We start from the raw sequence: 27,642 nt of genomic DNA, 5'->3' as shown, positions 1-27,642 counted from the left end.
CCACCAATCTCCTGTGCAAAGTTTGGTTTCAGTTAGTTATAAAGTTGTTTGTCGGCGGACTGGGAGGATCTTCTCGTAAGTCGACTTTGATTGAATTAGCGTAAAGTAATTCTAGTCCTGTATGGCCACTGCTTGTTCCTGGAATTAGATGTCTTCCCCGTGGATGAAGAGGTCCAGCGGTGATATTACTGACTTCACTCAAAAGTCTTTGGGATAATGAGCTTAGGTTTTAAGAGCACCAGGCCTGGGCACGACCGGAGGAAACGGAGAAGAACTCCAGGGATGCCACGTCTTAAATCCTCATCGCTTTTATGTCAGAACTTTTTTTTTTTTGCTCGCACTTGAAGCTCCAAGACAAGGATGGAGGCGCAGACGTTTTTTTTTTTTTTTTTTAAAGGAACATAAGCAATTTATCACACTTCTCTGTTGAACGCCTTGCAGTTTTAAATAGAAAGTGACAGCGGATCTCAAAGGGGACGTCTTCACCGTACTTATTTTGGGATCCAACGCAACAATATGAGCAGAAAGTTCCTCTTGAGTACGCTGAAACAATGATATAGATATTATAGTTTCATGACTTCGCTTCAGACACTTTAGCTTGCGTTCTGATGTTGGAAGGCAAAATCTCGTCAGTTAAACGGCTCAGAACTTGGTGACGTGGAGCACTTTTTGCAAGAATTTAGTCAATGTTCAAAAACATACTCGGAAGTTCACCGCGGCGGAACCTTGGCGACATCTTACGGGAGTCTTGTCAACTTTTCATTTGTTTGAGTTGCTTTTGGAAATGTCCCGAAATGCCTAATAATCCAAAGAAAAAGCAAAGTTATTTTAAGCAAGTTAATGTTTTGATGCGTTGAGAACTGTGGCTTTTCCAGGCTCATGCTTGACAGAAGTTTGAGGCCTATTTCAGGGAATTGTTCCGTATTTTGTAACCTTAGGTCAGTGCCTGAAGTAGTGGGGTGAGGCGGGGGGGCAGCATAAGCTCTGTGTGAGGGTCGACTGTTCAATAGTCAGCAGAAAATGGTGAACCGCTGCCTTCGGGGCTTTCAGCTTTATTTGTATGATCTAAAGAACATATCCCGTGTGGAACATCTCAGGTTGAACATGCTGGACAATCTTTCAATTTTAATGTCATTTTTATGACAAATTTTTCATGAAAACTGACCAATTTTTGTAATATTCTAGCGTTGCAACAATTACCGTAAGTTGCACTTTTTTTCATAGGTTGGCTGTTCCTGCGACTTATAAATGAAAAAACTGTTTATTTACATAAACAATGGACATCTTTTTTGTTTATTTTTTGTGTAGCTGAATAAGCATTGTGTTAGCATATCTTACACCTATTCAGCCTGTTCTCTATTCTTTTGTTAGAACTTGCCTTCCAAGATGACGTAATGCCTGTTTTGGTCAAGTAGTTTGTAAAATAAATTACCCGCAAAAAATGCGACTTATACTCCAGTGCTACTTATGTATGTATTTTTCTACCTAATTATGAATTTTTGGCGACGTATAGTCCAGAAAATACGGTAATTGAGAAATTCATTGAGTATCCAATTAATCAATACCGACTTTATTTTGCTATGTGATTCATCATTTATGTACAAATTTAAATATCGTCTTGATGTCCGCCTCTCTTATGTGAATATTTATATTTCCTAAGTCATTCACAAATCCAGACTTTATATCTTTGTGCTTTAGGCGGAACAAGATATCCACACAGATCAGCTCATCAATATTTGTGTATGTTTTTGACAAAACTACTGTTTGTTTCGTATTGATTTGGTCCATCTAGGGACTAACCGACTGTTAATGAAGCTTCAGATTAACCGACTGAGAAAATAACCCTAAAATATCCTATTTGGTTTTTAGCGTCTCTGTTGTATAACATTTGATAGTAAGTCCACAGTGTCCACAAACATCATATCTATGTTGGCAATGTCTTTCCCCAGTGAAAAGGAAGCCATGGCAGCATAATGTTTGATCAGTCGGCCATAATTCATCAGTAATCCCTCAACTGAGTTCCTGTCTGACTCAGTATAAGCGTTACCTGGTAGCGACTTGGTCAAATCAACGGATTGCGTGCATGGCTTTTGTCATAGCTGTCACGTATATGGCTTCCACCGACCCCCCCCCCCCCCCCCATCACTGACACGACTGCCCATCCTGTTGGTCTTGCAATGCACACAGACACACGGCGAGGTCACTTCCCCAAGATGATGCATCCTTGCCTTTTGTATCATCTGTTTAAAGCCGCGGCACGTTCGTCATGAGGAATTGTCATGTGAAAGTGGGTCACAACTTCTGAGCTGAGATGCCGCAGCGTCGACGTGACGGAAGCTCCAGCAGGAGTAAATATTTGCTATTTTCTGCCACACATTTGGCGGTCTGCTTGTGTGCTGGGTAATGATGCCTTCATTAACATGCACACATTGTTAGTCTCGGTCCCTTCCTGGGATCTGCGGACTCCATCTCATTAATATTTTTGGGAAGGAACTGTAAGGAAGGTGACCTAAAGGCGGGGCGTATCTTACCTTCAAACGCAAACGGGATGGCTAAAAATAGGCCACATGCTTTCAAAACACTTCTGAATTTCCTTGAGAAGTGGCTGCAACTCGCCACACGGCCGCTCAGGGGGAATCGACTCCACTGAAAGTCTTTTACAGACTATTTATTGCAGAAAAATGCTTTCCTCTCCCCTAAGGGGCTGTCGGGGGGGAAAACAAAACAATTTAATCTGCTAGTGAATCAGTAGATGACGAGAGCGACTATTACGAGTATTAAACTTTCTGGGGGCATCTGTCTGGTTTTATAAACAGATGTTTCCTCTAATCCATCATTTAGCTGCTCTGCTGAACTCTTCACTCGGCGTTCTGTCTTATTTGGCGGGCGACTTCCCCAGAAACCAAACAAAACCTGTGTCATCTTGCTCGCAAATCGACGAATACTTCCAGACGTCAAAACCAATCCAACGTCAAAATGTTTGGCTTGTTCGGGACACGCTGGTTATCTATCAGGACTTTTTTTTGTGGCCGATAGAACCACTGATTGAACATTATTTCACGAAAGCGTTTGTATCGTTTCTTTCCAGCAAATTAAATCAGAATAAATGATATTAGACTCAATTTGTGCAAGGAAACCAAAGAAAAAGGGGTGCTAGTTTTGTACTTTGAATGGCTACGTCTGTTAAAAATACGTCTGCTGTACTGTAGGCATCGATTTCAGGTGAAAGATGTTTTTATATCGTCCCTTTGGGAAAACTCAGTCAAATCAGCATCTCATTTAGTTTGGAAAAAGCAGTGAGCATCAACAACTCCATGAATTTACCGCACCTATGTTTGTTTGTTTTGGGTTTTTTTTTTTTTTTTTTCCCCACACAAGACCATTAATGAGATGTAGATTGACACAACGGGTTGTTGTGTTTGAAATGCTAATTAAATATAGAAGTCGAAAAAAAAAAAAACATGTCGGTCACATGGCAATTGCAAGGCTAATAAAAAATGGAATCACAGGAGAGCGGCTTCTTGTTTTTATATTTTTTTTAGGGCGGTGTGTGTGTGTGTGTGCTCATAAATAATGCAGAAGTAGAAATCAGCACTAGATAAGATCTCCATTTCATTTGAATATCACGGAAGGGGTCACACGCGATGATGAAGCAATGTTCTTTCATTTACCAGATCATTTTTTTTTATTAAACATTTCATTAAAATATGGCGACACAAGTTCACCCCGTGACTCGGCGCGTGTTTTTCTTAAAAAGTATACTTTGTGTTACTAGATGACGGATCACACACGGCATACTATGTATGTCCATGTCACGGCGTTGTTGTTGAGACTTCAAGTCCCATATGTTGCTGTTTTTCACCAATTCTACATGATAGTAAATTAGTGTCAGTACCTGTACTGCTTAGTACAGTGTCTCCACTTATTTTTATATGTACAGTAATCCCTCGTTTATCGCTGTTAATTGGTTCTAGTGATAAGTAGGATTCCTTATTTATGAATTGAATATTTTTGTAGTTACAGCATAGAAAACCGGTTCATGACCTTCTTAATATGATTAACATTAGAGCCCTCTAGATGTGAAATAACACCCCTACAGTCACATTTACACTCATACTCCTATTATAGTAGGCCAGGGGTGGGTAAACTACGGCCAGGGGGTCACATGCTGCCCACCAAGTGTTTGAATCCGGCCCGCCAGTTGCTTTTTAAGTATTGCAACTTGTAAGTCGGATGTCTTATTTAGTAAAAAAAAATAAAATAAAATGAACTCTAATTAATAAATAATAATAAATTAAATTACATAGTTTGATGTGGTTCTGAAAAAAGGGACATAACATACAGATGATAGTAGAACACTTTTGCAGATAAAATTAGACAAATAATTAAAAAAAAATTATAAGCATAAAATAGTGTGTGTGTTAAATACATGTCAAAATATTAGCCCACCCCTGTAGTAGACATAAGTCATTTAAGACCTAAAGGGTTGTGTTTTTATTAAGGATTATTGTGCCTGCTGTGAGATAAATCAAACCTGCAATAATAACCTGCTGTTCTGGCAATCAAGTCTCCTTTAACAAATATCAGAGTAACATTGACACCTACTGACCAGACTTCAACCCTCAAATGACACTACTTCCTTTTAACCAACACAACACCACAATGTGTGCAATACCAAATTAAAAATTTGCATCACATCCCAAAAAAGCGCAGCCATTCACTCCAGTAACCTTTGACCTTGGAGAAATAAGTAGCAGTGAACATCGCCGGGAAAGAAGAATCTATTTGTTTATAAGGTCGACTGCAGGCTTTTTGTTGGATGGCGAGGCGATGGATGCAGGGAGGGCCATATGGAGGCAGCGCTCGCTCCAGATCGCTCCACCGGAGGAGTCGATTTACTGCACGGCCAAAGGAGCGTTGGCTTGCTAACACGCGCCATTGTTTGCCAACAAGCTTTTCATTTCAGTGCATTCAATGGAGCTTAGCGGATTCAGGGGTCAAGCAATCTGTGCACTGCCATAACCGCTTCCCTCGGCAAGAAGAAGTCCATGAATTAGCCTCCTAATTGGTCTGTAGAGATCTCTCCTCTGTGGATTGTAAGGCAGAGATACCCCCTTCAGGAATACCCTTGTTTGAAGCATACATAGTAGAAAAGTTGGTTAATGATGGCCGAGGCATCAACCTAGGAACCGACACACCCCCAAGTGCAGTTCTGTCAACCATTTCCAGGCTTTTTTTTTTTTTTTTTTTTTTTGATTCAGTCGGCTTTGACAGTGCATTCATTCAGTCAGCATGGCGCTGCTTTCCCACCTTGTCAATGTGGATTTGATGGCAGGTTACGATGACTGATGCCGCCACCTTGTCATATTAGCCTGATGCAGCATTCCATCTCCGAACCGGGGCTTTAAAAAAAAAAAAAAAAAAAACACAGCTTCAGTGGCTTTGAAGGATTTTACAAACCCATAGCCATTGATGCGCTTTAACGCTGATATTAATACTGACTCAATGGTTGCTTACATGCAGGAGATAATTAGCATCAGATCTGCAGTCGGCTCATGCGGGGCTTTTGCTTCGTGTGTTTGTCACCTAACAGCTGCAGCAGGAAGTTGTCAGGCAGGAATCGACCCACGTGCGCTACCTTCCAGGAAGACTCGGCATAAAAAAAAAAAAGATGTAGTCAAAAAGACGATTATACTGACTTAAAAACGTCCAATGAACGCAGCCTCGTCTTGCATGAAATGACGGAAAGTAGACAAAGGGAGATACTTAAGAAGTTTTACCTCAAACTGCATCCTTGCTTATTGTATCTTACTCTAATTTAAAACTACATCTGGAAAATACTTTGCAGGTGGCGTCATATCTATATCTATTTTTGCAACCAAGCAGCAGACAGCAGAACGATTCAGAATATTGAGCAGGGAAAAAATATATAAAGACATAATTGGTTATAGAATCATAAGTGAATTTAAGTATTAATAAATGCCATGTTTACCATTATTGGAGCCCTCTGGATATGAAATAGCACCCCTATAGTCACCTTTACACTTTTGATTAGGTAATGTAGTACACTTAATAGACATAAATAAATGGTAGACATAAATAAGCAGTCATTTATGACACAGGAGCTGCTGTCGGCTACTCTCTACGCTGACTAGAACCTTTACTAAATTGCGGCTAACAGACAACTCTAGCCAGATGTCACACACATCACTTGTTTTCGTTTTATTGTAATATTTTTTGTCACATTTTTACTCATAGATCATATTCAACTGTGTAGCGTCAATGGTTTCTTCGTGATTCTATGAAAAAACATGATGGAGCGATGTTCAAATGGCGCTCCAGCGAGTGTCTGGTGTTCAAAAATCTAAGAGTCATCATCAAGTCTGCATCCTAACTTGCTGAACTCCAGGAGACTCCCGGATTTCTGAGCCCAAACTTTCGACAAGCACGTAAAATTAGCAGGAAATGAGTTCTCCGTTTTGGGAATAAACAAACGGTCGTCTCCAGAAGTGTCGTTTGTCCTCCCGGGAGAGCGATGGGGAAAGGGAAACTCGGCGCTTGTGACGGCACGCAATCCTGTCACGCTTGTACACGAAGCGGCCACCTGTCTTCGTAATTACCGCGTCTCACTTCAGGCCTAATCGCAGGCGACAACACGGCCCCGTGGAAGGATGTGGCGGGTCAAGAAAAGGGACCACCGCTTGACGGGGGGGGGGTGCCCGAGCTGAATTTCATCATCTTTGATGCAAATGGACCAAATGGATATAAAAGGTTGCTAGTTTAACACCATAGACATCTTTTTCAGCTGACGTGACGAGACAAATGTTCTTATCAGCAGCCCCTAAGTCAAGAATCCATTCAATTATATTTCAAATGATTTTTGTCCTCTCTCAATCTAGCCAAGCATCATAAAAAAATATATACAGAACGAAGGACCTCTCAATCGATGTTTTCTGACATCTCCGTCTTATTGAGTGCCGCTCGATGCATTAATGGAGTTTGTTTGCCCCGGCGGCGCTTTTCATTTTGTGGCCGTGGCGGTGATTGTCTCACACACACACACACACACATGAGACGCGATGTGTTGATAGGACTGATCGGAGCTCCGTATCTCCGGAGTTGGCTCGTCCCCCCCCCGCTCATTAGTCAGCTGATTCAACGGTTTTGTTTTCCTTCATTATATATTATCATAGTTCATATTTATTGTATGTGTTAGGCCGTTCTGTTTGTCATCGGAGAATATCCTTGTACTCAGTCCCAACAGACAGTCTATCGATGGTTCCCAGCTTTATTCCAGTCCAACAACAAGAAAAGTCATTTTTACGGAATCGGCTTATTAAGCAAACCACAATCATTAACATTCTGACATGTCTGTATCCGACAGTGTCAATTAAAAGTGTGAAGAGATGTTTTCCCAATGTCTACCAAGCACTCCGTTGCTTTATTTGAGCATAATTATAGCCCTCTGAAACACAAGTTTGTTTTGGTTTGCTTTTTGCAATTCACCCGGACACAAGGAGGCGTGTTTGGTTTTGAGGTTTGTGAAATGTTGAGTGCAAATGATCAGACTTTTTCCCTTGGGGATCTCTCCAAGAAAAGAACTGCTTACGCTAGCAGTTTTTTTTTATGCATGAAATATGTCTGGAATAACAATCCAGGTGGCTCTGTAAGTCATGTTGACAATTCCGGTGGGCCCTTTAAGTCATATTGATGGTGGGGGGGAAACATGCAAAGTTTCAAAAGCCTTCAGATGTCGGCTTTTGTGAATACTCGATCAGCAAGCGACTGGACTGTTCGGGTTGTCTGGGAAGACGTTTGTGGTTATATGCTCTTTGGGTGAGAGGCGAAACATTTTTGTAGCACTACTGTTGTCATACAGAACATCTTTGACAAGCTTTTTTCCAGTGGATTCTTAAAAACGGCACTCATCCGTTATTCCGGAAGATCTCTGACCTGCATAGTCATGTTTCTTCTTTTAATTCTTACTATCTCGGCTATTTTGGTGCGTTAAACCCAAACCCCCAAGGTCTTTAGCTTTGTGAAAATGTGGCCCCCCGGTACGATTTATTTGAATGTCCCCGGTACAGTCACTAAACAGTGGCTCCACTTTGATTAGGGGCCTCCTGTCACAGAGTGAAAGTGGCAGCAGGGACACTGGGGCCGTGTTGTCCTGCCCCGACTTGTCACGCTGCTCATAACCCCGAAAAAACCAGAGGGCACAGTGATATGTGCCACTTCCTGTCCCCATCCACATTTATTTGGATTGTTTTTTTTTTTTTTTCTTCCATTTTGAACAAAGACAAGGTCGTTTTAATACTAGGTGAGAGCGGTTAGCCCACAAATAAAAGCTGCTGTTCAGACTGTTAAGCAAGGGAAAAATGGGGGGGCGTCATAAAGGGTCACAAACCTTTTTTTAAGATCATTTGGCAGCTCCTGCTCCCATAGTCACTTTTTAATACAGTTTAAACAGGAAGTGTATTTGGCTGTTCATTCTTCCATTTTACCCAGCATTTCTTGTACTGATTAGTACTATTGTAATTGTAATCATATGCATTGTTTTTTAATCAATTTGGTAATTTAATGCATGCAAGTTTGTCGTTTAAAGACGTATTGAATTTGTGCACATTGTCAACTTCTTAGACAAAAGACAAGTGATATTTTAGTTTTTTATGTGCAGATAAGTAATAGAACCTTTCATATACCTTCTCCCCCTCCCATAATTATATGTGGAAGCGGTGTGTGAAATGATTTTGTGTGGTTATTGGAAAATAATGACATGGCTCAAAGGATTGGGACATTGCACCGCCCTGTCGGAGAGCTTTGAGTGTTCTTTTTACAACACGGGATGCTGTTTTGAAAGAAAAGCAGTCGCATCGAGTCCAACGCAGACTTTTTGTGGCTGGATGCTTGTCTTTGCCAGCTGTCAACGGGAGAAAAAGCACTTTGCTGATTGCAACTGCTTGTGCAACAATTTGATGAGTGGCCGCGCATGAAATGAGATCCCACTCAACGTGCAGTGATCATTATTATTATTATTATTATGTCATTTCATGTGTGCCGTGCGTTTTTGATTGCGGCGTCAGGCCAGATGTGATCAGGATTGTAAGTGATATGAGCAAATTAGTCCAAAGCAATCTGGTTAATCAGATAACACGGAAAACGTAAGGACTGTGTCTGTTGCTGCAACTTTCCGCATCTGACGGTCGATTTCGTTGGTCTTTGCTGGGTGGAGTGACTGGTTTGGATGGGTCGGGGTTCTTGGATGTGCGGTTTGGACGGAGTTGTGTTAAGGATGTTGGGTATCGGGTAATGTGGAGGATTGGCAGTGCTTGTTTTGGCTTTGGTGGAGGGGTGGTGCAGGTTTTCTGGCGGTCTCCACTGCCTTCTGGGGTTTGGTCGATTTCCTCTTTGGTCAGCTGCAGGTTTGTTCCTTTTGGTCGTGTTTGCGCTTGGGTGGGGGTGGTAGTGCGGGTGGTCGGGGATGCAGTTCTGTATTTCTGGCAGTTCCGTGCCTCACCATTGTGTTTGTCCTGTTTTTTGCCCTGCCCTTGTCCGACTGTGGGGCCCGTCTGTGGGGGTGGTGGCCGCTCCAAATACGAAGCATAGGCAAACATGAAATAAAGCTAAACACAAACAATGCAACAGAAGTATCTCACAAGTACATCAGCACAGCATGTAAGGGAACGTGGATCACCAATACTGCTTGGCAAATTGCTGCACAGGAGAGGTATGGGTGGTCTCGGCGTCATCGGCATCAGTATGCTAGGTCACGCAGCTCCAAGCCCCTCTTTCCACCATCTGCTGTAACATCCTCGACTCAAGCTGGACGAGTCCTATTTGTCCTCGCAATTGGTCACTTTATTGAGAAGAGGTGGGAGAGGGGGTAAGTGGTTCCAGCCAGGACTGTGTGTGTGTGTGTGTGTGTTTGAGGAAGGGGGGGGGGTTAATGAGCCCAGATTGATGCACAATGGCTGTTGATATCATGCTAATAAAGTCCAACAGACCCTTTTTGGTATGGGTCTTGCAGTGGCGCTAATGCCTGAATTTGACAAAGGCAAACTGGAACGTCCAAATTGTTCAATCCGCGCTGATGTCGGGCCAATTACGACCTTTATTGCAGTCTAGCGCGTAGCTTTTCTGTGTACTTGTAGTCAAACTTTGGCCATGAGTCTTTTTTTTTTTTTTTTATGAAACATTGGAAAACAAAAACCCAAATGGGCTTCTGCACAACTGAAATGTAGAAAACTCAAGCATGTTTTTTTGATTCATTCTGTCACATTATTGTTCCTGCTAAGCACCTGATCTAAATGGGATCTGGTTAAAGTCCCCTGTATTTTTGGAACAGTACGGATTGTAAATTTCAACCAGTTTACTTTCGACTTTATTTGATGTCTGAGCAGGAAGTGACACGTTTTTGTGACGGTTGTTCAAGTCTGGGAGAACCCTGTTTTTGAATGGGTGGCCCACAGGTTCAAATAAGCCTTTGCGTTCGCTATCATGGCGACATATTTCACTCGCCACTACATTTTTTTGTTTTTCTGTGATTGAAGTCACGAGGGGGCACGGACCAACAGATTTGAAGCCCGTCGGGTTCATCAATCTTTGCGTTATCCTTTTTTTTTTTTTTTTTTTTCTGTGCTGCTTGGCTTGTTTGGCTGCGAGGAACAAGCTATCTCTTCTGTCTGCCGTATATCATGCAGATATTAATATATGCATGAAGCTGGGATGTGAGGGTTTAGTGAATGAAGCAAATAATGCTTTGCCAGAGGGGTCTTGTGCTTATGTGCGTGATTGTGTACTCGGATGCATGTCTGATAAGAAAACTTATTCAAGGTTGACTCTTTGTGTGTGTGTGTGTGTGTGTGTGTGTGTGTGTCCGTAAAGGCATGTTTGCTGCTCCCTGACAACAAAAGTCAAGACATTTAATTCTGGCATCTTGTAATTCCCAGAGAGACTATTGCATCTGCTGCCGCCGTCTACTACCTCTACATTTCAGCCAGCATCCCGCCAGCATCTTTGCCGCTTGCTCTTGCCTTCAGGATGTCTTTCCAGCTGACATTCAGCTACGCTTTGGCGTCTAACTCCTACGCGGAATGTTAAACAGATATGACACGGGGCTTTGATTGTAAATAATTTGGCTCAAGGTTTGCCGGGGTCACCCGAGCGAGGAGCTTCGACTTTCTCCTCATATCAGGCCCATCTGCTCTGCGGCCGCCCGCCGTTGAGACAGGTGTCATGCTTTGCGCAACACCAAACACCTTCCCGCTTGATGCAATTACGGCGCCCCTGCCCCGCATCGGTAACTTAACCTACAACACGGCTGGGAGGCTCGCCGGCTTCTTCCTGGAATGTTGGCTGCCCTCGTCGGAATACTTTGACATGAATCATCATCGAGATGAGATGAGTTAACCCTCCGCCGTGCCGGGGTGGAGTATTGTTGACGATGAGTTGTGGCGGACTCTTCCAAGTGGTAAAACTTTCTCGGCTGTAGCTAACCTCTTGTGCTTGAAGTAGCCACGTACCGAGGGCGACTGCGCTTTGGCTGTTTTGCTTTACTATTAAAAATAATTGCTCGTCACGATACACATGCTGTATGTCTGTGGAACACGAACATCAGCGAGGAACCCTTTGGAGGGAATGCGGAAATGGACCAAAATCCATAAGACTAGGAAGGTAACTCCGAGCTGCTCCAAGTATGATTCCTCTACTGGTAAAATTCACTAGACGGGAAACCCAAACAGTAAATACCGTATTTTTTGGACTATAAGTCGCACAATGCCAAAAATGCATAATTAGGTAGAAAAAAGACATACATAAGTCGCACTGGTGTACTGTATAAGTATAATTTATTTTAGTGTAATTTATTTTCCAAACTACTTGACCAAAACAGACATTACGTCCTCTTCTAGGCAAGTTCTAACAATAAAAGAATAGAGAACAGGCGGAATAGGTGTAAGATATGCTAACACAATGCTAACAGCTACACGAAAAATAAACAAACAGAAAAGATGTCCAGTGTTTATGTAAAATTAACAGTTTTTTCATTTATAAGTCGCTCTGGAGTATAAGTCGCAGGAACAGCCAACCTATGAAAAAAGTGCGATTTATAGTCCAGAAAATACAGTAAATGAACGTCACAGTATGAAGCTATCTTTGATGGCTGACTCTATAGGAATTACGAGGTTCAACCCCAATATTAGGATAGGTGAAGCGATGCTTAATGAAGCACAGACCAAAGCGCTAACATATTCAGTACTAGCTTGGCATCAGGAAAGATGATAACACATTATTTCCAAGAAGAAGCCTTTCGGGCACCAAGGTCACTGTAATCGCTTTTCATTTTGCTGACAAATAATTGACAGTCTTTTTTTTTTTTTTTTTTTTTTTTTCCACCGGTGAAAAACAAGACCATAATTCATATCGACTATGAATGAACTGTGACGAAATAAACTGACAGTTTCGGCAACGTACAAAAACAAAGTGAAAGTGTTGATTTGAAATGAAATGCAATCATAGGGGAGCCAAACAGAGCCGTCTTTGTCGGGTCGGCCTGCCAAAGCAACACCGTATGCTGCAATACTGTGACAAGATACACAAGTTACACGCTTGCTACGCCGTTACCTGGGAGAACGGGCGGACCGGGCATCTGGACACGTTCACGTTTGACGTTGTGGAGAGCAAGACGGGGTGGAAAGAATGTGGAGCCGTCATTGACGCTAAAAAAAGTTCTTTAGACGACCTGCAAAGCATCTCAATAATATGAGATTTTAAGGCCTTTCAACAAGGAAGTGTCCAAACTTTTTTCCATGTATACTGTATTCTGAAACTACCTTTTACTACTACCCTACATAACTACATTAAACATGCAGTTGAATGAGCAGTGACCCTTGTTTAGGAGGTTCTAGCCACACTTGCTACCTATTGACTAGAATTGACCCGTCATTTGTTCCGCTAGCAATAAAAGCAGCCTGGCGATAATCAATGGCGTTGCTGGAAAGCGTCTCTCGCTGACATTTTCCCAGCTTTGATGATACGTTGGAAATGGCAAAGCCTTAAAGCTCAAATCTTAAAAAAATAAATCACATTTTTGTAGTGATAAAGTCCATCGGTAAAAGTCTGGCAGAGGCAAATAATCCGATGATGGATTCCAGGCGGCGCGGCCCTTGCTCTCCTCCTGCAGGACAGGCGCGAACACGTGTTTTTGCAGTTTAATTAAAAAACGCGCCCGACCGCGTGTTGCATGATTAATTACCCGGCGGCCCCGCGGTTGTCCACAAACATTGACGGCGCGGCGCTTGTATGCCACGGACGCGACCGACGCCATTCATCACCCTCAACGTAAGGTCAAGCTCAAAGCTACATTGTGGTTCGTAATTACACGTCCCCCAGAATCGCTCCGCCGTGTTCCCTCATCGCCTGGGATTTTGACAAATACATTTGTGTCTGTTTTGCCGTGTTTGGAGGTTGAGCGTTCCCATTAGGATTTGAACGGTGGTTCGCGCCTCGCATGGGCGCTACCATGAGTAACATGCGTGTGATGCTGCCGCGTCATTGGAGAGTGAAAGTGAAACCAGAAGCAAAAACACAAGTCTCCTCAAGGTTAAAAGAAAATATTAGGATTCAGCAGTGAGGTTGATATTCAGGAGATAACCGGGGCATCCTTTTTTTTTTTTTCCCGGCGCGCCGGCGAAGCTTTTAGCTTTGGGAGAATGCCACTGAGCAAGAGTGCATCTTCCGACACCTTGACTTAATGATCAGCCAGCCACATTGTATTTGCAGTCAGCAGCCAAGCATGACAATAACCTTTAACATTATCATTTACACGGATATTATACGCCGGGACAGATTGTCTATAGGCCGCCTCGCAGCCATCAGTCACCCGCCGCTGATAGCCAACCTCTCATTTTTTTCCACGTTAAGGTATGCGACACAGTGACGGCTTTGCAGGCCCCGATCGTCCATCTTGTGGAATTTCATTTTGCTGCGGTTCACGATGCCTCTCTCAAGGTGAAATATGGCGCCACCGCCGGAGGCATAATGTTCCCAGATTAAAACGAGAAGAGGACGGGGGGGGGGAATCAGGGAAATGAAATAAAGTGAATCTTATCGCACAGCTTGTCAAACATCATTAGCTAACTGGGAGATTTGAGTTAGTGCGGTTTTAAGGCCGTGTCTTCTGCTCCCGTCGCCAACGCGGGGATGATGCATCGGGCGGGAAAGTGCAGTTTGACTACCTGGAATGTCGGCGAGATAACTAACTTCATCATCAAACACTGTCTGATTAGCGGAGCGGCCTGCGGATCAACAACACGACGCTTTTGGGACATTGTTGACATCGGCTCTTATGCATGAGCTTGATTGCGCAATCACAAGTCCCCCCACCCACGATCAAAGGACAGCCCCAATTTAAACACTGTCTGGTATTTATAAAATAACAATTAATGTACTTAACAAATTACAAATACATAGAAAAAACTACCCTAACCTTGCCCCTGAAGGCATCGTCCTGTTATAACAACCAGTTTTATATACCAGGAGCTGCCTTGCCCCTCCCGGGGTGCACGAGGGCCGCGCCACAGATAATCATTGACTGCTCGCCGCTTGGAGATGTACTTAATTAATTAATCCTTTGCTCTCCGCCAACGAGCTGAGGGACAAACCTAGTCCGGGGAGTTTTTTTTTGGGAACAATTAAAGATGCCCTTGTCTCTCTGCTTCAATCAATGGCAGATGAGGACGACCAAGCCGAAGTTTGTAACATTTACATGGAGGGGGGGGCACTGGGAAGGACGGGGGAAAGTTTGGTTGCACTCCATGACCTTAGATTCTCCCACATGTAGAAAGTCTACCGGAAGCTCTTAGTGGAAATGTTCCAGTGTTCGGTACTCAGACGAATGAAAGCAAAGAGGAAGCTTGGTGTGTTTGCGCGTCTCAATGTGCAAACGGCAGACATTTCTCAGGGAGAGGGGGAAAAAAGCCACATTGAAAACCTGTTTATGGAATCATCATATCCTCTTCATGTGACGCTGCGCGCCGCTTTCAACGGCTATTTTTGTACATGAATAGCTTGTAGCAAAAGTGAGTACAAAAGAGGGTTTTCTTATTAAAATGGTGCTGGTGTTGATTTGAATTAGATCTCGGTGGCTTTTATGTCGATGGAGATGAGCTCCTCGCTCGACGTGGTCTAGTTTGTGTGATGTGGCTGAGGTAAGCAAAGTCTTCCACTCCTGAAGTGGAGCACACAGAAGGGTAAAAAGTGGTGAAAACGTGCACCCCTGCTATGTAACGGTAATGGTTTAATTTCATTTGAACATGCATCAGATTACAATTGAATGCATCACGTAATCAGTTCACAGTTCCACATGTCCAAAAGGAGTAGGAAGAAGCAAAGCTTATTAAATCCTACTTTTACAATCAGCAACTGTTACATTTGTTCACTTCCTGCTTTCCATAATAGTATTTTTTTTTTTTTTTTTTTTTTTTTTAAATATTGTACGAGGTGCTATGACCATACAATGACATAATGGGTACCATAGTAACTGTTATGTTATGCAGTTATGTTGCCTGTGCGATTATTTTTCTGACAATTTTTTCAACTGACGGGACATCCCTCACATGCTGGAACTTTAACACTAAATTTGGCACTTTTTAAGGCACGTGTGTAACATAAGTTTGATGAAACACCATCAAACAGCCGTCATCCATCAGAACGTCAGATTTTTGTAGTACATTGGCGACTCCAAATTGTCCATCGGTATGAATGTGAGTGTGAATGGTTGTTTGTCTATATGTGCCCTGTGATTGGCTGGCCACCAGTCCAGGGTGTACCCCGCCTCTCGCCTGAAGACGGCTGGGATAGGCTCCAGCACCCCCCCCCTGCGACCCTTGTGAGGAAAAGCGGTAGAAAATGAATGAATTTCATCCACAGCCCACAGGGGGCGCCAAAAGTCCCACGTCTTCACATGCCAATATCTGGGGGGGGGGTCAGCGCTCCGCCAGCCGCTAAGTGATGTCATGCTGTCATCTGAAGCTGTTTGTTAGTTATTTTTGCACAAGTGGAGCCGGGGAAGGTGCACTATAGATGTCAAATGTGACGCGTTCCCTGCTGGGTATGTCGTGTGGCTCAGGTAGACTTGCAGGGGGGGGGGGGTGTGGGTGGGTGTAAGGCTGCACAGTCTGCACAACAAGCGCGCTTTTCCCTAGAGTTCCTGCAATAAGACTAAAATAGAAGAAAATAATGCATCTATTCGGCAATGAGTGGTTGTAATTTCAACTCACTAATTCTGGGGCCATTGACTGACCGCTCACGTCGAGAACAAGTGAAAGTAGCCGATCACATGCGTCCGCCGCAGAGATCACCTTCAAATAAACAGCTAATTAATTGTGATCACGAGCGATGATAATGTGTGCCGCCGTGCACGCTGCATACTCATCAAGTGACGTTGCCCCCCCCACGCCCCCAACCCCCAACTCATGCAACACTCACAATTGTATTTGTGCTGCATTTGCGCTGGTTTGGGCTGTTATCCTTATTTTTTTTTTTATTTCCTTTTGCACTTTGTAGTAGACCCTGCTGGTGAAGCCACATGACAAAGCATTTACAGCAGGGGTCTCAAACTCAATTTACCTGGGGGCCACAGGAGCTAGGGGCTGGGCCGCATCAGGTTTTCCAAAAAAAACACATTTATGAAAAACAGAAAAATATACAAACTTTTTCAGTACTTTGGTTCCGATTTTCAACAATAAAACATTCCACTGTTCTCAAATATCTTAATTTTTATTTTTCTGCACAAAAGATGAAAAATAAATAAACAAATCAAGAATAAAGAAAATCAATCAGTCATAAATATAATAATAATAATAAAAAATAAGAAGCCACATATAGTTGGTGGGTAGACAAATTATTTTTTTCAGATTTAAATGAACAAAGCATTATTAGAGCCCTGTAGACATGACAAAACACGACTATAGTCACATTTATACTCTTTTTATTTACAACATATTGCGCAACTGCAGGGTCTTGAGACACATTTTAACTCGCAAACTAGAGAGCTAGCGACCTAAACGGTAGCCTTCAAGTTATTTCCTTTAAACTTAAATAGCCAAAAACTTACCACTTCCACACGGATAGGGAGGATAACTATTAACAGTTATTTAACGTTTAACATGAACATTAATCAAACGTAATAATTTTTTCTGGGTACATGATACCATACAGCATCTATATTAAACTTTCATATCAAGGCGGGGGCCTCAAACTAGTGTCCTGCGGGCCACATTTGGCCCGTGGGCCGCATGTTTGACACCCCTGATTTACAGGCTGCCATAACCTTTTTAGTTACATATTTCAGCCAATCCGAAGCTATTGTGCGGCCAAAATGTACCATGAAACATACATGTTGAAATATCAAAGCGTGGGATTCCAAAAGCGGCTTCCTCGTGCGGTACCAGGGCTCAAGCACCCAGCAGTGGAACTTAAGATGAATATTTTAATGTCTTGCGTTGCTGTTTTAATGAGCAGTAACAAACGTTGACTTTCTAAGGATCTTAATGAGCTCATTTTCTTTTTTTTTTTTCTCTTTCCCGAAACAACACAAGGGCGGCCATTATGGTATTTATTACTGTATAATTGCATCCCCTAGCACGCCTGTAAATAAGGATAGACTGCATTTACATATGGAAGTGCCAGCAATGTGATTCTGTCCCGGTATCGACTCGTAATGCGATCAAAGTCTAACGGCTTACACATTTAAAATGAGTTTAATCCCTCGCGCCTTTCCAATTGGAAACTTTGTGGAAAGCTGGTGCGGTCGTCCACACTTTAGTGTCGGCGCTCATTGACGTGTTGACCATAAAGTGTCTGCCGGCGGCCTCGTAAAGCAAACACATAAAGGGACCCCAGCACCTTTATTCGTCCCTTTAGGCCGGCCATCAAATAAACATAGCGTCCTCCCAGGAGCCTCTGACTCACGTGCATATGCATACGTGCACGTGTGGAGTCGCTGCCTCGGAGAGCCTTTAATTATCAGCACTGTTGTTACACGGACGTTCTCGGAGGAACATTATCTCCCTCTAATATTACATGTCATTAACATGGATGTGTTCGTGTTCATGTGGGATTGGGTGATTGTCATGTACAAAAGGCTTAGCACGTATCGTTGGGAGGAGGATGGAAGGAAGACCATCTCTGGTGGATGGTGGCGAGGGGGGGGGGCGGTGGTATCTCATTACATCTCCTTTACTTCAGAACTTTATCGACTCTGCAGCTTGCGAGTTAGTGAGGAAGTGGTCCGTCTTCCTTTAGCAGGAGCCGATCATGAGCTGCTCAACCCACTGTGTATGTATAACGGCAACGTTACGGTGTCATCTTATAACACTAAAGTCATCACACAGCAATTTAACACTAAAATGCTATACCTGAGTAATATACAAACATGTACCAATCCAAGTTTGCAGAAAAAGGCACACATTTTTCCCCATAAGGTATTGCGTCTAAGCATTGGAGCGCTGCAATGACGTTAGCCTCCTGTTGGGCTCTGAGCTGCTGTGGCTCCCTCTAGTGGACAGAGGCAGCATTGCCGTGCCATCCATGCTTGTCCTCCAATGAAATGCTATGTATTATGGGATAACATTTAAATGTTTTTTTTTTTTGTTTTGTTCCATTTTAAATATGTATTGGTACATGTTTATATATTATTGGGTACATAACATAAAATAAGATAACATTATTTTGAATAAAATGAAAAAATATGTGGTTAGAATTTAAGTCAATGGGACCAGAATGGTGCTGAGGGTAGAGTGGGGGCATATATATATATTTTTCTGTACAAGTTGCAATGAAGATATTGAAATAAAAATAGTATTAATGATAAAACAAATGTGGTTCCTTCGGGTTTAACCTGACAAACCCTAAAAAAAAGATACTTTGTTTGCGCAGGCCAGTAATTCAATATAAGACTGCATGCTGTAATTGACGAGTAACCCTTTTCTCCTTGATAGCGTGGCCTAATTAATGGCAGGGATAATGAACCCATTTCATTGGACACAAAGTGCAAGACAGCAGGCTCCATTATGCCGATGATAACTCAAGTGTCCTTCCTTTCATCTTCCCTTAATGCCATAAAATAGCATCACTGATTGTCCAATTTTTACAAGAGTGCTCTTGGACCTCCAGGGGGAGGGCGCAATCAGCAGAAACTTCACTTTTCGGCAGCAGAGTTAAGGCGGCGGATGCGATGGGTGCTGATACCCGATCACATTTGGCAAGGGAAAAGTGGACTTCCTGCTGCGGCCGGTGAAATTGTTCCATAGGAAGACATCACGTCTCATTCAGCATGGAGTCACCTCCGTCTTTCCGATGTTAACGCTTCGGTTTGATTGTCGGGTACATTTCAAAGGACAGCCCAATTGCCCCATGGAGAGTCTCCTTAATGCTTCTCCAAAGTGCCGCCAAAGTTTCCAACCGACTTCTCCTTCCGCCCAACTTTAAAAGGTGACCAACCTTGCCGCCATGTTGGCCGATAATGATTTGCCACCGAGGTAATTTGTAATAAAAGAGACGCGCACAAACACCTCCGGCGTTAATGAAACGGCTAGCGCCTTTATATTCTGCGGGGATTATGAGGAATCAACGCAGCTGCCGTGCAGGTAGCGCTAGCCCGGGCAGATGTTGTTTTTACTGCATGCACCTTCCCCCCCGAATCGCATGGCTTCTGTTCCCCGCCAGCGCTTTTTGGCTTGCTTGTTTCTTGCTGTTGTTTTTTGTGAAGCCATTTGTCCCATTGTGTGATTTATTGACTCTCGTCTTTAATTATTCAAGCCGGAGCATCTGTGAATGCGGCCAAGAAACAAACTCAAAGTATTTCCTCCACGTATTTGTCTTTCCAGTCCGGTTGTGAAAGCGCCAAAACTAGCCCGTAGTGTTTGTGTGCACACTGTGGCTGTTCAAATGAAGATATTATTAATCTGAAACGCTGCCAGAAAGCAGAGTGTGCAGCTGAGAGACCATTAGCATTCCCGCTCTCTCTCGGCGTGTCACCTGGCCTTAAAATGAGTCTAGCTTGGGGGACGTCTTATCTCCTTGAATACAAAGTCGCAAATACGGTCCTCTCACTCTCGCATGGTTATGAAAAAGACGTGTCGTCTTATATTTGCACGTAAGCTTTTCTCCCGCTCGCTCACGCACCCCACGTAGTCACAAGTGGACAGCAGTCGAAGCATCTGTGGGAGGAACCGGAATGCAGATGGCGGCAGGTCCGACATCAGTCATCGCTGACCTCACAAACCTCACACTCCGAAAGCAGACCGGGAGATCATTAGCATTCCCGCTTTGTCTTGGCGTGTCACCTGACCATAAAATGAGTCCAGCTCGGGGGACGTCTCGTCTTCATGAATACAAAGGTGACAACGTCGTTTGCCTTCTGATTCAGCCCAGGAGATAAGGCGCGCATCCTAAAACCCCGCCAAGGTCGCACCTTAAATATCCGGCCCTCCAAAATGGCCCAGATAAGTGCGACATGATGTAGAGCATGCGGCGGGCGGCGGCACCTCAATAAATCTTGTATTGACACGTCCTTATCATGTCCCGCCGCTGATAGTCTTCTTGTTAACAGCCAGGTGGGTTCTGGGCCCTGCTCGCCCTCCGTAGTGCTGACTCAGATGTACTATCGACGGGCGCAGACCCAGACCAGGTCTCGGGTCTTACACGTTAAGGTCATATTACTTGGCTTGCCTCTCCGGCTGGGCTAAACATAGTACTCAACTATGCCGGCCATTAAACATTCATGGCGCTTTAATGTTAAACAAAGGACAATGGGATCCAAACCGGTTTGGCTCAATCTGTTGACATGTTTACTGAAAGGACTCGATGGAGGTCAATCACAGCATCCAGCTGAGGTTGTCCGATCCTTTTTTTTTTTTTTTTTTTTTTCCACTCATTGAAGCCTCCCAGAAAAATCCAATAGACCCGACCGACTGTCTCGGCAACATAAATAATGCATCACAGACTCTTAGGCTAAAAAGGAGGAGGCAGTTATGAAATGTGAAATTGTATTGACAAGGTGCAGCCATGCTGGCACCTGTCAGCGGGAGACAAACATCCCCGGAATACAATGTCCTGGAGGTCACAAGGTGAAACCGGATGCAAACTTAATCACTACACTCCGTATAGACGCATACGGACACTATACTTGATTAGAACCCAAAGAAATGCAGACGGATGGACATTGTTGCTGATGAATTAACTTCCTGTACTCCATTTTGTCTGTACCAACAGTAAGGCATACTGTAGTGGTGTGTCATCATAGAAACCATGAATCCCAGTGAGCGTTATGAAAGGGATCTAGTACCATTAGTTGACTACCCTCTGCAGATTCTTCTCTCACCTTTCCTCTGTACAATAAAGGTCTTGTGGTTAGCATGTTGGACGCACAGTCGGGATTTGAAGATCTGGGTTTATATATCAGTGTGGAGTCTGAGTCTGAATCCTATAGTATTTAGTGTTTCAGTACTGTATTGTATGGCCTTGATATGTTCTTTGTACGTTGTGAGTGACTTCGGAGCTAATTTAGGTTCAAAACTCGACTTCCATCAGAGTCTAGGAATGTAACTTAAGATCCACCTGTCGTCGTCATTTAGAGATCCATGCACGCAAATCGAAACGACTTCTCCGCAAGTGAGTCGGAGCTTTTCTACCTGTCACTCACACACAGTCACCTGGAGGGATGTTGTGACTTCGGAACTAATTTAGGTTCAAAACTCGACTTAATCGGAGTCTAGGAATGTAACCTAAGATCCACCTGTCGTCGTCATTTAGAGATCCGTGCACGCAATTCAAAACGGAGCTTGTCTACCTGTCACTCACACACAGTCACCTGGAGGGATGTTGTGAGTGACTTCGGAACTAATTTAGGTTCAAAACTCGACTTAATCGGAGTCTAGGAATGTAACCTAAGATCCACCTGCCGTCGTCATTTAGAGATCCATGCACGCAAATCGAAACGACTTCTCTGCAAGTGAGTCTGAGCTTTTCTACCTGTCACTCACACACAGTCACCTGGATGGATGTTGTGAGTGACTTCGGAACTAATTTAGGTTCAAAACTCGACTTAATCGGAGTCTAGGAATGTAACCTAAGATCCACCTGTCGTCGTCATTTAGAGATCCATGCACGCAATTCGAAAAGACTTCTCCGCAAGTGTGTCGGAGCTTTTCTACTTCTCACTCACACACAGTCACCTGGAGGGATGTTGTGAGTGACTTCGGAACTAATATAGGTTCAAAACTCGACTTAATCGGAGTCTAGGAATGTAACCTAAGATCCACCTGTCGTCGTCATTTAGAGATCCGTGCACGCAATTCAAAACGGAGCTTTTCTACCTGTCACTCACACACAGTCACCTGGAGGGATGTTGTGAGTGACTTCGAAACTAATTTAGGTTCAAAACTCGACTTAATCGGAGTCTAGGAATGTAACCTAAGATCCACCTGTCGTCGTCATTTAGAGATCCGTGCACGCAATTCAAAACGGAGCTTTTCTACCTGTCACTCACACAGTCACCTGGAGGGATGTAAAAAAAAAAAAAAAACTGCTTGAAAAAGGTGTCTTAAAGGCGTGGTCATCTTATACGGGGTGTCGTCTTCATCCGGGTCAATCCGGTGTGTTGACCTTAAAGCCAACCGTTTGAATGTATAGCCATCGATACTCAACGCGGAATGCTGAAATGTCATTGGACACGACACCTCGTTGGACGAGAGGGCTTCCGTTTTAATTATTTATGTCAGCACCACATTTTTTCCATAATTGACTTTAGGGAATGCCCTTTTCTGTTCCCAGTGCTTAAGGGAAAGTCCTCAAAGGCATTCCTAGACAGTCAGACATCTTTGAGATGAACTAGAATGGAGCTGGCAGCAGATCCAACATCGTACAAAAGATTCCCACAGACGTATTCCAAAATCTTGTATAAATTCTTCCCAAAGAGTGTAGTATTGAAAGATTTTGTTTTGCATAGCTATTTTTTCCAAAGACACGACTGAGCCACCATTGGTGGTTGAACAAAGGATTTCTGTCCAACAAGAGAGAAGATAAATCACACCTGATATTTAATTCATAGCAGCACAAAACAGACAAATGAAAGTCCAACATCGGCGGCTTTGTTAAACATCACATCACCCGGGATCAATCCGTCTCCTCGGGTCACCCCAGCATGCCGACAGACCTTGAACATCCACCGCCAGGTTCTGTTTTGTTCCCAAAGAATGTCCTGCACAATGGAAGCCTGCTGCGACAGGCTGTTTGTTCCCAAGGCTTACAAGCAAAACAAAAATCAGCAAATCCTCTGCAGGCTTTGTGTCGAAACCAAATCAAAGTGTTGAATCTTCTTCCCGTTTTTCCTGCATGCCAACCTTGGGATATAACTTATTGGGAGAATTGCTCCCAGCACCAATATAGAAAGACATGAATCTGCCGGGGTGAGGCATGTTGTCGGACGCCCGTGTCCAGCCACAGGTGAGCATCTGAGCTTTTTATCTGTCCATGCAACATGGCTGCATGGCGTTCCCCGGACTGGCTGCGGAAAAATTGGGCTCACCAAACCGAGCCAAATCACACCATCCTTTTTTTTTTTTTTTTTTCCCCCTTCCACAATCTTTTCATCTCTTGCCGCCGACTGGCTTCCTGCCTGAGGACAACTTGCAGCTCTTTGTGCGGCCCGCCGGGTCTCTTTATCCGGGCTTCATGGCCACCGCTGGCGCTCGGGGGACGCTAGCGACGATACGGCCACACAATTACACAAGCCGCTGTTGTCAGTCGGTGACGGCGAGGGCACTTTTTGGCCGTGCGTCAGAGCCCATCAGCGGTGACTTACAGAATTCAATGGCGGCGATGGCCTTGGGGCGGAGGGACATAGAGCTTATCATCCACCTCTTTGACTGCCTGTCAAATTGATGGCACGCTCAAAGTGGCGTCTCATTGACATTGTGTTGAATGTCCTGTGTCTGCCCTGCCTAATTGAGCACAGAATTACCCTATTTGGACATGCTTAGCCGAACGGCGCTTAACAAAGGCACGGGATGGCGGATGAGCCGGCAGCTGACCTCTGGAAGACACCCGCGTGCCCGAACTCGACACAGTTGGCGTGGCGCTCTTATCTCGCTTGCGTGATAGCAACGTTTGGAAAGACGTGGGGTATAAATGCTTGCTCCAAAGCCGTGAACCGCGATCAGGCTTATTTCCGCTGCTGTGTGTCAGTACGCTGTACAGATTGGAAACAAGCTTGTTTCCACGGCGAGGCGTGGGCGATACAGTAATGCTGAGTGGCAAATATGAAGTCCAAGCAGTCCTGTTCAGACACTTCAGGGTATGTACGATATCCTATTGAGTCTGGCTTATCGGCGTATGTTATGGATTGGGACTAAGCTTGCGGTCTATGTGCACTATGGCGTTGGCATTGTCCGCTAGATAAATAGCCTGACATCATACCAGCATCTTTACCACCATATTTTTGTGATAATCCGCTATCTTACTTTCCCTGTGTGACTCCTGTTGACGATCAATTCACAGAAATGTACCGAGCCTGGTAGCCCTGTGAAGAAATGCTTATGGAAAAGCATAGGCAGCAACACTAGCATAGCTTACAGTGCTAACATATACTTTATGTTATGTTTTAGCAGCAACATTATGCCAGCTTAGCTTACTCGCTGAAGAAAAACATATTACAGTCAACATTCAAAAATTGCTCTATTGTGTTTTTTCACTTATTAGTTATTAATAATAATAATAATAATAATAATAGGTCCCCTTTCACTTTATTAAAGCGCAAAGGTATACTATAGGGGTGTTACTTCATGACAACAGGGCTCTAATAATGGTGTAAAAATGTATTTAAAACATTAATGCTGTAACTACAAAAATATCAATTTAAAGTAAACACTGGGTGACTGTAATGTAATTTATAGCTCCCACGTGTACATTTGATGCTCATATTCTAAGCATTATTTAATGAAAACCTAAATCTTCATAAATGCTACTGCACACTTCAATGGTAGCATTAAGGCCGGTTAGATTCTACTTCTTCCTCGCCATCGGTTTTTCTGTTTCTATAAGATGCTAAAGCAATCCATAGAGCAAGGTCGTATTGTTTTTAACTCCTGAAATATATTTTCACTTCTATTAACCTTCCTCAAGCTATGAGCTCATCTCGAGCCGCACGGGCCATCAATCTGTCGCAGCGGAAGCTCTGCCCATCATAGTTAAAAAGTCAAAGCTGCATAATGGAGGACATTTTAAATTTGTGTGATATTTACTATGGTCTTATTACTGATGAAGACAAAAAATAATGAGTCTGGGTGTAGATGTAGTTCTGCAAAGAGCTCTGCTACCCTCTGCTGGAGCCCAGGGTCGGGTTCTGATGTAATACTGTCATCTATGCAACCTGTGTACTGTTCATTAGTCACACACGCCATTACCACAAGCACCATTAATGAATTACTTGACCTCAGGTCATAATTATAGCTGAATTAGATCATCTTGCAGTGTTTTTATTGTGTTTTATGTCATGAACAGTGTTTCATTGACATGTTTTGTCCACTAGATGGCGCCAGATAGCCATGAGAGAAAGCCACCATCAAGCTGCATTTCAAAGGCACATATATAAGGAGTAATAGTAGCTTTTATTCACTATTAGACTATAATTGACAAACACGGACGAGCAAATAGACGCATGTTACTTGGATTTGATTCAATCTGTGTGGAAAAATAGCCCAACTGAAGGTGAAAGAAGCAGCAAATATGCATTTGATGTGTTTTTGTTTTATTGTACGCACAACCGGGGCCCCTGACGGAAGCCCATTTCAGCTCGCCAATTACATTTTCCTTGTAGAAAATTACCCAGACAGGTTTGGAATGTGCAACAATTTGTTTGGTCATTAAGACGCCCTATTTGCAATTGCTTTTGCTCGTGATTATAACAAAGCAAGCAGGGCGCTGATGCATTCCGTGTGTGCCGGCAAAGTCATTTGCCTCCGGGAATAGGCTGAGCGCCAAGAGACGGCGTCAAGATGGGTCCCGCAATGCAACAATAGGGCGGCGTGTTTGCGAAGTAGTACAAATGGCAACGTAATGTCTTCATTTTGGCACCGAGATGAGGGGTCGGTCTTGTGCGTGGTGACCTCCGTCGCGGACAGGTTGGTCTTCATGTGGTTTTTAAGTCACACCCTGCAAGGCCATCTGGACCCGCTCGACTTTGCCGGGATTTAGTCTCCTCACACGGCGTCCTGCTTCCCTGTGAGGGGTCCTGTTGTCCACCTGTGCTGTCAACAAGGCTGATGTGAATGGAAATAACCTATTTGGGCTTAAAAATGGTTTCACTTGTTTTTAGTAACATTTAAAGCAGGAATAGTTCAGCAAATTTTACATAGTATTGGCCTAAGAGCAGTTCGGGGCATAAAAGAACAAAAAATATTAATATAGGTGGTTGAGTGGTTAGCGCGCAGACCTCACAGCTAGGAGACCCGAGTTCAATTCCACCCTCGGCCATCTCTGTGTGGAGTTTCCATGTTCTCCCCGTGCATGCGTGGGTTTTCTCAGGTTAGGGTACTCCGGTTTCCTCCCAAATTGTCCATAGGTATGAATGTGAGTGTGAATGGTTGTTTGTCTATATGTGCCCTGTGATTGGCTGGCCACCAGTCCAGGGTGTACCCCGCCTCTCGCCCGAAAACAGCTGGGATAGGCTCCAGCATCAACCTCGCGACCCTCGTGAGGTTGAAAATGAATGAATGAATGAGAAAGACTTGGTTGCACGGTTATCGAGTGGTTAGCACACAGGCTTCACAGCTAGGACACCCGAGTTCAATCCCACCCTCTGCAATTTCTGTGTGGAGTTTGTGGGTTTTTTCCAGGTACTCCGGTTTCCTCCCACATTCCAAAAAACATGCTAGGTTAATTAGCGACTTCAAATTGTCCATAGGTATGAATGTGAGTGTGAATGGTTGTTGGCCACCAGTCCAGGATGTACCCCGCCTCTCGCCCAAAGACAGCTGGGATAGGCTCCAGCACCCCCCACGACCCTCATGAGGATAAGCGGTAGTGAATGAATGAATGAATATTAATATAGCATTCTACACTGGTCACCCTGTGTCAGTAAATAATAAGACATTAGCCACCACAGGAAGTACAATCTCCAAAAAAAAACACGGAACTCTACCAATGCTAATGTGTGCTAATGTCTTTATGTTTGTTATTTTACTATACTACTATATTGGGTAATATGAGTGTAAAGGTGACTATAGGGTTGTTATTTTATGTCGAGAGGGCTCTAATTATGTTAAAGACAGGTTTTCTATGCTGTATGAAAATAATCCATTTATAAGTCGACTCTTACTTTGTGGAAATTCACTGATGATGTTTTGCTGCGGAGCCAGTTTTCCAGTTTTCAACATAAAGATGATCATTTGCCTCCAGACAGCATTCCGGAATGTTATATTGCGATAAAAGAGAAGGCAGGGACGAGCACGAGGCGCAGTCGGAGGTCACTACACCTCAACAACTTTAAGATTCTGCTAAGCTTCACAGTAATGGGTTTTCTCGGCGGGCCCCCCACCGCACCACGCTGCGCAACAGTCGGTCACGCAGTGCACAAGATGGTTA

General features: G+C 43.7%; 1 long non-coding RNA gene across 5 annotated transcripts in view; it reads left to right on the top strand.

The window, feature by feature from the left end:
- The window catches only part of LOC144899573 (uncharacterized), a 197,976-nt gene that overhangs the window by 15,113 nt on the left and 155,221 nt on the right, over positions 1 to 27,642 (top strand). The gene's annotated exons all lie outside the window — the stretch shown is intronic.

This window comes from Doryrhamphus excisus, linkage group LG7 (genome assembly GCF_037039965.1).
Source record: "Doryrhamphus excisus strain RoL-2023G ecotype Guam linkage group LG7, RoL_Dexc_Guam_v1.1, whole genome shotgun sequence".
Lineage (NCBI taxonomy): Eukaryota > Metazoa > Chordata > Actinopteri > Syngnathiformes > Syngnathidae > Doryrhamphus > Doryrhamphus excisus.
The sequence above is the reverse complement of the archived record's forward strand: the minus strand, read 5'-3'. Positions and strand labels throughout refer to the sequence as shown.